At 41.2% G+C, this 14171-nt stretch overlaps 1 protein-coding gene across 1 annotated transcript in view; it reads left to right on the top strand.

The window, feature by feature from the left end:
- Positions 1-218: 218 nt before the first annotated feature.
- The window catches only part of EFEMP1 (EGF containing fibulin extracellular matrix protein 1), a 52880-nt gene continuing 38927 nt past the window's right edge, over positions 219-14171 (top strand). Inside the window, 1 exon segment of the mRNA XM_032216204.1 lies at positions 219-395. The gene's annotated coding sequence lies outside the window, so the exon portion shown is untranslated.

Raw genomic sequence — 14171 nt, 5'->3', positions numbered from 1 at the left:
CGTTCCTTTGCAAAGTTCAGGCCAACGAGATATCATTTCACCTCTACCAGCCACAGAATTTTTTCCAACCCGTTACCAAATTCTCCACAGAAAGGGTTAACTCAGAAGAAGATCGGTAGGGGGCGTTAAACGGATGCTGACGGTAGCTAAAACTTTTAAAGTCGGTCCAAAACATCAAGAGGGAGGGGAAGCGGGGGCCGGGGGGGGGAGAGCGCTTTCCCCACCGTGACTCGAGGAGCCGGGCGAAGGCGCGGGGTTAACCTTCAACTGCGTCTCTTCGGGAGGGAGTTGCTCCGCTCGCTCTCCCCAGCCGCCTCCCTTGGCAGCAGCTCTGCCTGCACGGGAAGGGAATCCCCTCCCCACCTCGCCGCACGCCCGTTGTTGGAGCGACGCAGGTAAGACGCTCCGGATTCTCCTTTTCTCGCCGGCCTTTGCGGTAACACGGTGGGAGAAGAAAGCAAGACAGTTTCGCAGCGCGGTGCGATGCAATGTTTCACCGGTTGCACGGGTTGCTTGCTCCACGCTCGTGCGAACGCGTGGGATGATCTTTCAGGAGGTCGCGTCGCGGGGCAGATTTGCCCGCGTGAGGTTTTGATTCTCCCCCCGCCCCCCGGGTGTTCGTGGAATGGGTCGGAGGAATAGAATAGAAAAATAGAAAAACAGAGTTGGAAGGGACCTTGGAGGTCTTCTAGTCCAACCCCCTGCTTAGGCAGGAAACAATTGTATTGATGAGTTGCTGATCTTCGTGAAGGGAGAATAAAAAACATTTAGATCGTCCAAGGAAGAGCAAATGCAGAGGGTGCAGGTTTAGAGGGGAAAGTATCCATGATTAATCGCGTTGTACAAGTCTGCCCCTGCCCCCTGAACCGGCAACTAACCAAATTGCCGATTGCAAAACTAACCAAGTCCACTGAAGTGAATTCCTGGGAAAGTAGCAAATCTTCCTTTCTGATCCGGTATGCGCAGCCTAGAAACAGGTTTCTGGGATACAGAAGATGGGACAGGATGCAGAAGAATAGAATAGAATAGAATAGAATAGAATAGAATAGAATAGAATAACAGAGTTGGAAGGGACCTTGGAGGTCTTCTAGTCCAACCCCTTGGACTAGAGCATTCACAACTTCTGGAGGCAAGTTGTTCCATTTATTAATTGTTTTATCTGTCAGAAAATTTCTCCTTAGTTCTAAGTTGCTTCTCTCCTTGATTAGTTTCCACCCATTGCTTCTTGCTCTACTCCAAGTGCTTTGGAGAATAGTTTGCCTCCCTCTTCTTTGTGGCAGCCCCTGAGATATCGGATCATCGCTATTATGTCACTCCTAGTCTTTCTTTTCATTAAACTAGGCATACCCAATCCTGCAACCGTTCTTCCTATGTGTTAGCCTCCAGTCCCCTAATCATCTCTGTTGCAGGCTTTCTAGAGTCTCTACATCTTTTTTACATCATGGTGGCCAAAACTTTTGTGTGTGTGTAAATTGATCAGTTCTGGTAGACTGATTGTTTATATGTCAGTTCTGTGGGTGTTCTGGCCCCCCACATGTCTTTACAAAAGAGGTAAAATCATGAATCACATTTCAGGAGTTGAACGCACATCTGCCACCTTATTCTGAGCTCATCCATTTATGCTGCCAGAGAGAAGTGGTCCAGTTGAGCCAAGTATTGGCTATTTTGAGCCTGGCAACTTCTCCAAGTTCTTGGGAGAATTCTTGCCCAGCTTTGTTATTTGAGATCCTCTTAAAGGGAGATTAGTCAAGGAGGTTGCCTTAGATCAGGCTGCTGGAGTATCTCCTCTGATGGCAGACAGGAGATTTGCACATCACTTGCTGCTTTTAACTGAAGAGGTCACAACTTGAACATACATGGCCCGCTTGTACATTTTTCTAGGGCTGTCCTGCTTACCCAGTCTAGGCTGCTCTGGCCAATAGTCAGATAAGGAGACTATGAAGGGACACAATTTCTGCTATCCTGAATTCCTTCACAGGAAAAAAGTGGGAAGTAAAAAAAAATACAACACAAACAGGATTAAAATCTCAAGACATTTAATTATCACCAGCTGTTCTCCTAGTCACCTAATAGGCAAGCAAGAGGCAATTGGGAAGAGGCAGCTGGACCATCCTTTTTTAGATATAAACCTGGTTGGTTGGTTGGTTTTGGTGCTTTCAAGGCAGCCTTGATTCCTGGTGACTGCTTGAGAAAGTTCCTGCAGTTTTCTTGGCAAGATTTCAGAAGTAGTTTGCCATTGCTTCTTTGCTAGAGTTGAAAGGGAGAGAGACTGGCCCAGGGTGACTGGCTTCTTGCCTGGGGTGGGATTGGAACTTAGACTTCCAGTTTCTAGCCTGGTTCTTTAATTACTTAGCTACTTCATACAGACAAAACTCATCAGAAGGAAATTCAACCCTGTGACACAAGCCCCAAATTTGTTTGCAATTCATTCATGAAATTTCTGGTAGAAGGGATAGAAAACTCACCTATAACAGCTGTTGGTAAATATTACTTCCAAAGATCCTGGAAGGGTCCTACTGATCAGAATGGGAGATACATGTTTCCTACATGGGTCTTGTCGCATTAGTTTTCATTCCCCTCCCTTCGTGATTTTTCTTTTATTTTTTAATTTAAAATTAGACAAGAGGCCTGGTGATATCTTTCAAGTACCAATATGCAAAAAAAAAAAATTAATACAGGTCAGTTTCTCCGGCCTGTGTAGATTTCTGTTCAGATAATGGGCTACATAGATACTTTAGGCATGGAGAATTTATCTACAAGGCTGTCTTTGAGCTATTCAACTCCTAGATTTTTGGGAGTGAATAGAAGTTTGGCTTCTCCATGCAGCAGTCTAAGAAGAGAAGCTATACAGGCTTTCTGGTACAGGACAGCAAAGAGACCTGAGTAAGACATTCTGTTAGAAATAGGAGATTCCTGAGTTGACCCATGTGATACAGTAAATTGCTCTGAGTGATTCTAGGATTCAATTAAGTTTGAAATAAAAAGTACAGCCAGTAAGCTGAACTTCGTGCAACTTCATTTTGCTAGACTTCTGTAGGTCCTTCAAATCGACCCATTAAAACTGTTTTCATTTGCTAATATTTTGTAAATCACACAAATAATAGAGTAACAGAATTGGAAAGGACTTTGGAGGTCTTCTAGTCCAACCCCCTGCCCAGGAAGGAAATCCTATACCATTTCAAACAAATGGTTGTCCAGTCTCTTTTTTAAAACCTGCAGTGTTGGAGCATCCACAACTTCTGGAAGCAAGCCATTCCACTGATTAATTGTTCTAACTGTCAGGAAATTTGTCCTTATTCTAGGTTGCTTCTCTCCTTGATTAGTTTCCGTCCATTGCTTCTTGTCCTGCCCTCAGATGTTTTAGAGAATAGCTTGAGTCCCTCTTCTCTGTGGCGCTCCTTGAGATATTGGAACGCTGCTATCATGTCTCCCCTAGTCCTTCTTTTCGTTAAACTAGACTTCTCTCATTCCAGCAACTGATTTTTATCTGCTTTAGCCTCCTGTCTCCTTAAATAAGGTGAGTGACATGGGAGAACCTCTTTGAACACTAGTAGAGGTTCTGCTAGTCAGAGCAGGTAATATTAGCTAGATCATTTTTATATCAAGGGACACCCTTCCTTTTCCTACCCCTACATGGGGCAACAAGATCCTATAGAGAGGGCAAGGGAATTTTGGAGAGGGGGAAAGGATTTTCAGGATTTGGGATGCTGGTCTTAGTTTACTAGAAGTCCAAACTCATTTGTTTCTTTGAAGGAACCATTGCGGGAACAGGCAGTACACAACATTTTGGGATTAATAAGGCAAATCTGGAGAACTCCATGGGAGTAAAAACTAAGAACTATATCAACTTACATAGTATGATATTTCTTGCTTTTTGATAGTGTAGCAGACTGTAGTGAGATTTGATGCTGAATTTCCTGCCCATTTTTTTCCTATTAACATGTTGCTGTTCATCAATGAAGGCTGCATTTGTGAAATAGACATTGGCACTCAAATTATTTGAATCATCATTTCTAACTCAACAGTATTCAAAGGGAGTTGTTTATATCGTAGCTGCGGTCCCTTCATTAATTAGACAATGATGAAGCTGGCTGGGATTCAGCCTTCCCACGATGGTCTCAAGTGGAGTTAGATAGAATTGTAAATGCCATTGTATTGTACATTGTACAGTTATTACCATGTAATGCAGATAGGTTGACAAGAGGGAAAGATGTAGCCTTCTTCAATCTGATTCCTTTTCCTCAAATTCCCATCTCACATAGGTAATCTCTCTGCTGAGTAGCAATTATGGGTGTTTGTATTCCCAATAAATGTACAAGGGAAATGTTGCCTTATTATATCAGCAATTGATAATTTAAGGAAATGTCCAGATTCTGGTTTTGTCTTGTCCATTAGAGCCATTTCACACATTGCACAAGGTTTTATTTGTTATCCAATGAATTTAGGTGTCAGTGTCTGTCAGCTCTTTGAGGTAGACAAGGTCAAAGCAAGAGTTTTAGTAGTGTTCTTCATTGTATAGGATAGAATAATAGCACCTGGAAAGCCTGTCAAAATCTCTCTGCATCCTGTCTTATACTAAACAAAATGAGGGTGAGATTAGTTTGAATTTCATTTCTTATTGCCAAAGTAAGAACTACATTCCTTCACAACCCCATTGTCAAGTATAAGCAGGGGTGGGATTCTACTGGTTCGGACCAGTTCAGGTGAACCAGTAGCTCCGACAATCGGATGGACCCATCCACCTTCCTGCGCTATTTCCCTACCTTTATGTATTCAGCTGATTCGTGCAGCAAGGCGGATTGCTGCATGAATCAGCTGTGTTACTCCTCCGAAGAAACCTGGAGGTGAAGATTTCTTCAAACTGTGCATGCACACAAAGTGTGTGATCACCAAACCAGTTGTTAAACCAGTTGATAATACCACCACTGAGTGTAAGGCATCTGAAACTGGTTCTATGCATCCAATGCCTGGGGGATTAAAATGTAACTGGGACTAGTACAGAGATGGTATTCTGCAGGTTCTGACCAGTTATGTAGAATCAGTAGCAGAAATTTTGAGTAGTTTGGAAAAACGGTAGATACCACCGCTGACTGGCCCTGTCCCCATCTATTCTCTGCCTCCCGAGTCCCAGCTGATCAGGAGGAAATGGGGATTTTGCAGTAACCTTCCCTTGGGGTGGGGAGGGAATGGAGATTTTACTGTGTCTTTCCCCTGCTACATCTACCAAGCCACACCCATAGAACAGGTAGTAAAAAAATTTGAATCCCACCACTGGACTATTAGCTGCCATTTTAATCCCCTGCAATTCCTCCATATAGATGCTATGGTGGGATATACAGAGCATTGTTGCTCCCACCCCTCCCCACTATCGGCTGGTATATCAAACATGAAAAATAAGGGAAGTAAAGTTCTTCAGAATTCTCAAGTAATGCTACCTTATTGGGTGTTATGGCTGCACCAACAAAAAAAAGTTAGTTGGCTTCCAGCAAGCTTTCTAGAAGTTCAGAAGTTTTAAGAGTGAAGTTCATAAAGAGCTTCCAAATCCACTGCAATTTGGAGAAATCTGAACAAGAGAGGGACAGCTATAGTTAAAAAAAAGTCTCTCTCTTCCCACAAAACAGAATGTAACAAAGAAATATTGTAAGAGAAAGGAGAAGAATGAAGAATAGAATAAAGAACCCATCTGAGGGTTGGGCAACTCCTGCTCTTTAGAAGCACTTGCTGTCTTGTGTACATCCAGTAGTGGGAGGTATATACCATCCCAAGTCTGGGAGACTTTCTGTCAATCTCTGGAGAACCTGAAGATAGCTTTACCTGCCATATGGCAAGATGTATAAACAGTGGTTCTTAATCAAGAGCCCTTCTTGATTATAGCAGTGGCAATATGCCAAAATGACAGTTTTTCTCTTAGCATATTGTTTGCTACAATTAGGCAAGTTCTCCTTTCTTTTCTGGGAGAAAATTTCTTGGGGGTCATGTTTAGCAATGTCAAGATTATATGATGGTTTCCTCCACTCCCTATTGAATCTGTAGAAAACAAAATAGATCCGTTCTTCCCCTTTCTCTAAATCTGCCTCCAATAAGCTCAGTAGAGACTTTTAATCAAGACCTTGGATTAATGTGATTCAGGACCAGAGGAAGAAATGTATATATTATTATTATGCTTCATTAACAATCAGCCAGATGTTTAGACTGATTCTGGCATTTTTATCCGCCCATCACGTCCTTCCTTTGGACCTGACATAGGCAAATGTTTGATGGAGATAAAAATATAATTGCAGGAGGTAAGCTATTCTAAATAAAGATGCCTTTTGTAATTGACTGGGAGTGAGTTTATCAATGCTGATGGCATCCAAGTGGTGGTCCAAATGTTTTAGGAGTACACCCAAGGCACCTATTATTATTGATACTATCTTTGTTTTCTTTTGCCACAGTCGTTCTACTTCTATTTCTATGTCTTTGCATTTTATAATTTTCTCCAGTTCTCTCTCCTGTTATCTCCGAGTACTGCAACATCGCTATCCAGACTTTTTTTGTCTTTCTTATCAGCAGATATTAAATCTGGAATGTTATATGGCAGGTGCCTGTCTAGTGAAATTCTAAATTCCCAGTGCTCTCTAGCTTCTTCATTTTCTGTTATTTTCTGTATTTTGTGGTCCCCCTAGTTCTTGCTTGCCTGCAAATGATGTTTCTTGCAGATCTTCCGATGCACCATTGTTGCTACTTTGTCATGCCATTATTATTTGTGGTCAATCTGTACAGTCTTCTTGCAGCAGCTAACTAGGTGGTCTGCAGTTTCTTCAGCTTCATTGGACAGGTGGTATTTGCTGTCTGTGCTGTCTTCTCAAATCTGGCTTTATATGCACTTAAGGCTTTTTCTTGGCAGCTAGAATTAGCCCCTCTGTTTCTTTATTCAACTCCTCTCTTCTTAGCTATTGTCAGGTCTTATTGCTATCAGTTTTGCCTGGTATTGTTTTATTCGTGGTATACTAGTTTCAGTGCATCTTCTTCACTTTCCTTCAGATGTTCTTCCAATTCTCTTTTTTCTTCTTATCAACTGCCTGGTGTACTTGCAACATTCCAGTGGTTCCACCACAAAACCGCGAAGCCCTTATCCGCACCGACATAAGTGCGGAGGCAAATCCGCGCCGTCCGAAGCGCTAAGGAAAATGCGACCCTACCGCGATGACATAACCGCGGAGGGCAAATCCGCGCCTTCCGAAACACTCAGAACCCTAAACCTAACCCTAACCCTAAACCTAACCCTAAACCTAACCCTAAACCTAACCCTAAACCTAACCCTAAACCTAATCCTAAACCTAACCCTAACCCTAAACCTAAACCTAAACCTAAACCTAACCCTTACCTTAATTTAAATCGGCTTTCTGCCGCCGCGCTGTTTTAAAGCGCCCTTCTGTCGCCGCGCTGTTGTCATGGCGGTGATGACGCGCGGTGATGACGTCGTGGCTTTAGCGACACGGTTTTATCACCGCTATTTTGACGAGCGCGGTTTTGTCGGGCCACGCATTCCAGCCCACCTATTTTCTTTGGTAAGTAGCATCTGTCAACATGATGAAGGACATGATTTACTGTCTTTTTTCTGTTTCAGTTCTGCTTGTATCCAATCCACTATTTTAGCTGAATATTTAATGACTGGAATTACCTAACTATTAATTGTCTTAATGATATTTTCTCCACCATCCAATTTGAGTGATCACAGAAAGACACCAGAAAAATAAAACTTTTTGCATCCCTTATATAGTAGCTCTAGTCCATCTCACACACACATACACACACACACATACACACACACACAAAAATCTCATTCACACACTGTATGTTTTGTTTTACATATCTTTCATTATAATGATCCATACATGGTCTGTATCTGTAAACAAATCTGTAATTATAAGTATCAACTTTTCAGTTTATTGAGTAATTAAGTAATTGAAGGCCATAAGTTTATCCTCCCAACATTGAAGAACAAGTCTCAGAGCAGTAAGGGGCTGAAGCTTTGCACTATAGCATGCCAGCTTCCTATTTCTAGTGGTATCTTTGGCTCCTGGCATAATTTCCTGCAAATGGTATTTCTTGCTTCAGTTAAAATTTGGAGCAAGAGGAATAAATGTTCTCTAAGTGTTTTTGAACTAGATGACTTTCCCCATTTGTGAATGTTTTGGTTGCCCATCATTTGTGTGCTATTCAGTGTTGTTCAGGGAGATGATAAAAATATCAGGATGGTGCCTGTAGGATTGAAACCTTTTTTATGTGCAGGGGGGACTTCAACACCATCTTGTTTTCATCCTGCCTTGCAAAAAGATGCCCCTGAATGATGCCAACACTGTTTCTGTCCATCAACTTTGCAAGAGTCATAAAAGAAATATGATTTTTGAACCGTCTTCTTCTCCCTGATTCTCACTTATCAACAATTAAAGGTCTCCACTTAAATATCTCCTACAGTTTTGCTTGCATATGGGAGTCAATACATAAGAAACACAACGGAATTTTGTCAGAGGGCCTGTTGCTATTTACAAACAATTATTTGGCGGTGGCTCAACTTGGATGGTAGAAAGTGGCTGAAGTCAATGAGAAATGACCTTCGGATGAAAAAACTGTTTCATGAAATCAGAAAGTAAATCCCTAAGGCATGAAATGACACCACTTCCTAATCCTGGGCTGTTGCCTGTTCCTGTAACAGGACCAAAACATCTGCATATAGCAAACAGTTAATATTTGAATCATTTAGAAACGGGCTTGTTCCAACATCTGCCTGAATGATCAATGATATATAAATGGGGGGAAGCAAGAGGGTGGATCCCCTCTTAGTTTTACACATCCTTCTTTTAAAAACCCTTAGTTTTGTTTCCAATTTTATGTTACATCTGAAGAGTTGGTATGGAGATGTGATGGTGAGATCATATGTTTTTTAATCCAATTCCATAGCAATTCAGAAGTTCGGGCTTTAATTCCAGATGGTGTCAAATACTTTGAAGCTCATGAACAGAAAAAAAAACATTTTTCATGAAGTTTTATTTATATGTGTTGCTTGAAATGTCCCTCCCTTTTTTTTTCCAGAGAAAAAAGCAGCTTGGTGCACATCATATAGTTCATTCAAACTGCTGCACACATTGAAGGAATGTGCTCATACAGAGTAGATCTGCCATCACTGCTACTATGCACCCTACTAATCAATTTTTTGAAACTAAAGGAAGGGAAGACATGTTTTATTGCTTTATCTTTCCATCAGTGTTCCTCAATCTCAATAACTTGAAAGTCGATGGACTACAATTCCCAGAATTTCCCAGCCAGCACATTCTCTAAAGAATTCTGGGAGTTGAAGTCCACACATCTTCAAATCCCTGTGATTGAGAAACAGAACTTTATATGCTAATAGTCCCTTAAGGTAAAAGTAAAGGTTCCCTTCGCACATATGTGCTATTCATTCCTGACTCTAGGGGGTGGTGCTTATCTCTGTGGTGGCTCTGGCCCTTTGGAACGAGCTCCCCGCAGAGATTTGGACCCTCACCTCTCTCCAGGCCTTCCGAAAAGCCGTTAAAACCTGGCTGTGTCGGCAGGCCTGGGGTCGATGAGTTCCCTTCCCCTCTCGAATCGTGTGGCTGTTGGTTGTTTTAAATGCCCTGTACTCTTTGTAGTTTTTGTGTTTCCCTCCCCCTTCCTTGGGTTTGTGCGCCGCCCTGAGTCCCGCTGGGAATAGGGCGGCATATAAATAAAATGAACCTTGAACCTCCGTTTCAAAGCTGAAGAGTTAGGACTGTCCAAAGACATCTCCGTGGTCATGTGGCAAGCATGACAAAAACGAAGTATGGAATCACTACCTATCATGTTAATCCACACCTTTATTTCAAAATGATACAGTCAGTACAGAGTAAGAACCAGTGGTGGGATTCAATTTTTTTACTACTGGTTCTGTGGGCGTGGCTTGGTAGGCGTGGCATGCCTTGGTAGGCGTGGCAGGGGAAGGATACTGCAAAATCCCCATTTCCTCCTGATCAGCTGGGACTCCGGAGGCATAGAATACAGGGGCCAGTCAGAGTTGGTATTTACCAGTTCTCCAAACTGCTGAATACCACCTATCGTAAGAACCAAATGTAGAAACTGCTCTTATTGTTAGTGCATATCCAGATCACTTTCTTAATATTTTAATCAGCTTTTCTGTGAGTCAGGGTAATTTAAAGTAATTACAACTTTGATTGATTGTGGCAAAAGTAGTCAGTAGTGTGCTATATATTGGTAGAATTGTGTGAAATGGTGTTTGTTCATCCCAAAAGCAGTCCCTGCACTAGAATAGAAAGAAGAGAAAACTGGATATTGGTAAAGATAATTTTAAAAAATCCCATAAAGCCTTGCTATGTCCTGTGAATGAGAGAAAATGAGATCAAGGGCAGGAAAGCCAGTATTGTATCTGCCCACCAAGGCAAGCATGTGAGCTTTTTAACTGAGCTGGAAGGATAGATTGTCAGTGGAAAAGACGCTCCAAAGAGGAGAAACAGCCTAATGGCCCTGTACAGTATGCGCAACATACTGAAATTGACTCAGAGGACAAAGTTAGTGTGTCCTGCAAAGTGAAAAAGCCAGGGAGATGTTATTAATTACATAGAGCCGAGATGGCGCAGTGGTTAAATGCAGCACTGCAGGCTACTTCAGCTGACTGCAGTTCTGCAGTTCAGCTGTTCAAATCTTACCGGCTCAGGGTTGATTCAGCCTTCCATCCTTCCAAGGTGGGTAAAATGAGGACCCAGATTGTTGTTGGGGGCAATATGCTGACTCTGTAAACCACTTAGAGAGGGCTGAAAGCCCTATGAGGCGGTATATAAGTCTAACTACTATTGCTATAGCTATTGCTATATTTATTTGAAAACATTAAGAGGGTGGCTGCAACCGTGCAATTGAAACCCTTTTATTGTACCTCTTGATTTTTTTTTCACCCCTGCCTTGCTTGCCCCATGGCACTTCGGTCTTCTTTGGCAATGCCAGTAAAGAGTGCTTAGTCCTGTTACGTGCTAAAGCCTCAATGCCAGCTGGGTGGCATTGATTTAAAATGTGTGTCTCCTGTGTCTCTTTTCTTATGTAAGCCATTTATTTATTCTTGACACTCAACTTTCAATTGCCAGTGAAGACACAGACAATTCTATAACAGTATTCAAAGGTGGGATTTGAGTAAACACAGAGCTTGAGTTTTCAAAGCTATTAGTCCTCACAAAGTTATGATTTTCTCTCTGATTAGATCTTTTTTAAGCACTGCCACACTGCAATCCTACTTATATTTATTGGGAAATAAGTCCGATCAGTGGAAAGGTATTTTATTTATTGTCATTATTTATTTTATACCCTACTTTACATTTAGGTGTTCCCTCTTTCTAATTTTTCTGCAACCACAACATGTGAGCTATTTTGGACTGGCCCAAAGTAACCAATTGAACTAGTGTGGCTTATATTAAAACCAAGAAAGTTTTCTTAATAGTACTGAAAGCTTTTGGCCAACAAAAGATTAAATGATTGATTTCATTTTGTTCTTTGGATTGTTATTCTGTGTTTGTTTAGATTGATATTTAATTACAGCACTTATAATACCATATTTAGAATGATTCCAGGTGTTTTTTTAAAAATAAATTAACTTTTTAAAATATCTGGATTTCACAAAAGTGCCTTGTGGTTACATAAATAATGTTGCTTTAAATAATATATTGGGCATAATATGTTTTGTTTTATTATAATGCTCATGTTTTTATTTCTAGTTCTGGAAATATACTAATGTCAACTTTCTTTAGGACTTTTATACTTTGGGACCCTTCCCTTTAATTTATCCAAGTAGGTTTGCTGTGTCCTCTATCTTGGAGCAAGTTTCATAACATATCCCAATATTTGAGCAACAGAATAACAGAGTTAGAAGGATCTTGGAGGTTGTATAATCCAACCCCCTGCTCAAGCTGGAGACCCTATTTCATTTCAGACAAATGGGTGTCCAATCTCTTCTTAAAACCGTTTGTGATGGAGCATGTCATATCTGATGGAGCACATCAGTGACGGAGCAGGTCATTTGAGCATTATATCTCTGTGTGTGTATCTTAGTAATATTAACAATGAAGTGGATCACCTTTAATTTGTTTAGCAAATGGATGCTATTTGGCAGCAGCATTATGAATATTGTGCACTTTTTAATTAGTAGGCAGGGTGGGGGTTCTTTTGCCTATGACTGGACATCAAATAAGCTAGCTGAAGGGTGGTTTTTTTTTCTTTTTTCTTTACAAAACCTAGATTCAGAAGGGTGCTTTTAGCCATGCTCTTTCTTCCTGTGACATAGATCTTAGTGGTAAAATCCTGTCTGGGAAAATTGTACAATTAAATGAATATTTGTTCTGGTAATTAGCAGCATGCAGAAAACTAGAACCTTTCTCCTTGAACCTTGTTTTTCATGTAGGTAGAGGATTGAACACTCAGGATTGAACAGTGTTTTATACAATACAATACAATACAATACAATACAATACAATACAATACAATACAATACAATACAATACAATACAATACAATAGCAGAGTTGAAAGGGACCTTGGAGGTCTTCTAGTCCAAACTCCTGCCTAGGCAGGAAACCCTATACCATTTCAGACAAATGGCTATCCAACATCTTCTTAAAGACTTCCAGTTTTGGGGCATTCACAACATCTGGAGGCAATCTGTTCCACTGATAATTGTTCTAACAGTCAGGAAATTTCTCCTGAGTTCTAAGTTGCTTCTCTCCTTGATTAGCTTCCACCCATTGCTTCTTGTTCTATGCTCAGGTGCTTCAGAGAATAGTTTGACTCCCGCTTCTTTGTGGCAACCCCTGAGATATTGGAACACTGCTATCATGGCTCCCCTAGTCCTTCTTTTCATTAAATTAGACATACCCAGTTCCTGCAACCGTTCTTAATGTTTTAGTCTCCAGGCCCCTAATCATCTTTGTTGTTCTTCTCTGCATGCTTTCTAGAGTCACCACATCTTTCTACATTGTGGCAACCAAAACTGAATGCAGTATTCCAAGTGTGGCCTCACCAAGGCATTATAAAGTGGTATTAACACTTCACGTGATTTTGATTCTATCCCTCTGTTTATGCAGCCTAGAACTGTGTTGCTTTTTTGGCAGCTGCTGCACACTGCTGGCTCATATTTAAATGGTTGTCCACTAGGACTCCAAGATCTCACAGTTACTACTATTGAGCAAGGTACCACCTATACTGTACATGTGCGTTCGTTTTTGTTGCCTAAATGTAGAACCTTACTCTTTTCACCATTGAATTTCATTTATTAGATAGTGCCCAATGTTCAAGTTTGTCAAGATCCTTCTGTATCTTGAGCCTATCTTCTGGAGTGTTGGCTATTCCTGCCAGCTTGGTGTCATCTGCAAATTTGATGAGTTCCCCATTTATTCCCTCATCCAAATCATTGATGAAGATATTGAAGAGCCTTGGGATACTCCACTGCATATTTCCCTCCATGTAGATGCAGTTCCAATGAGGACTACACATTGAGTGTGGTTGGTCAGCCAGTTACGAATCCATGTGGTGGTGATGCTGTCTAACCCACATTCTTCTACTTTATCTAGTAGTAGATTATGGTCTACCTTACTAATTTTGTCACTTTGTCAATGAATGCAATAAGATTAGTCTGGCATGATTTGTTTTTGACAAACCCATGTTGTCAAAACCCATTACTTTGTTTACTTCTAGGTGTTCTCTAATTCGGTGCTTCATTATCTTTTACAGAATCTTTCCTGGTATTGAGGTCAGGCTGATAGGTCTGTAGTTTCCTTTTTTGAAGATGGGAACCACATCTGCTCTTTTTCCCGTCCTCTGGTAGTTCCCCGGTGCCCAGAATCTCTGAAGATATAGTTCAGGGTTCTGAGATCTCATCTGCCAGTTCCTTCAGAACCCTGGGGTGTAATCCCTCCGGTCCTGGTAATTTGAACTTGTCTAGGGTAGACAGGTGCTTACTTACCATTTTCTTCTCTATTTCAACTTGGTTCCTAATCTGATTTTTGTGGTGCTGTTTTTGATAGGTTGGACTGTTTTTTCCCTTGTGTAAAGGACAGATGCAAAAAATGAGTTAAATAGTTCTGCTTTCTCCTGTTGCTTGTCACCTTCTTGCCACTTTCTCCCAGCAAGGGACCAATT

The sequence above is a fragment of the Thamnophis elegans genome, chromosome 4 (genome assembly GCF_009769535.1).
Source record: "Thamnophis elegans isolate rThaEle1 chromosome 4, rThaEle1.pri, whole genome shotgun sequence".
In the NCBI taxonomy this organism is placed as follows: domain Eukaryota; kingdom Metazoa; phylum Chordata; class Lepidosauria; order Squamata; family Colubridae; genus Thamnophis; species Thamnophis elegans.
The sequence above is the reverse complement of the archived record's forward strand: the minus strand, read 5'-3'. Positions and strand labels throughout refer to the sequence as shown.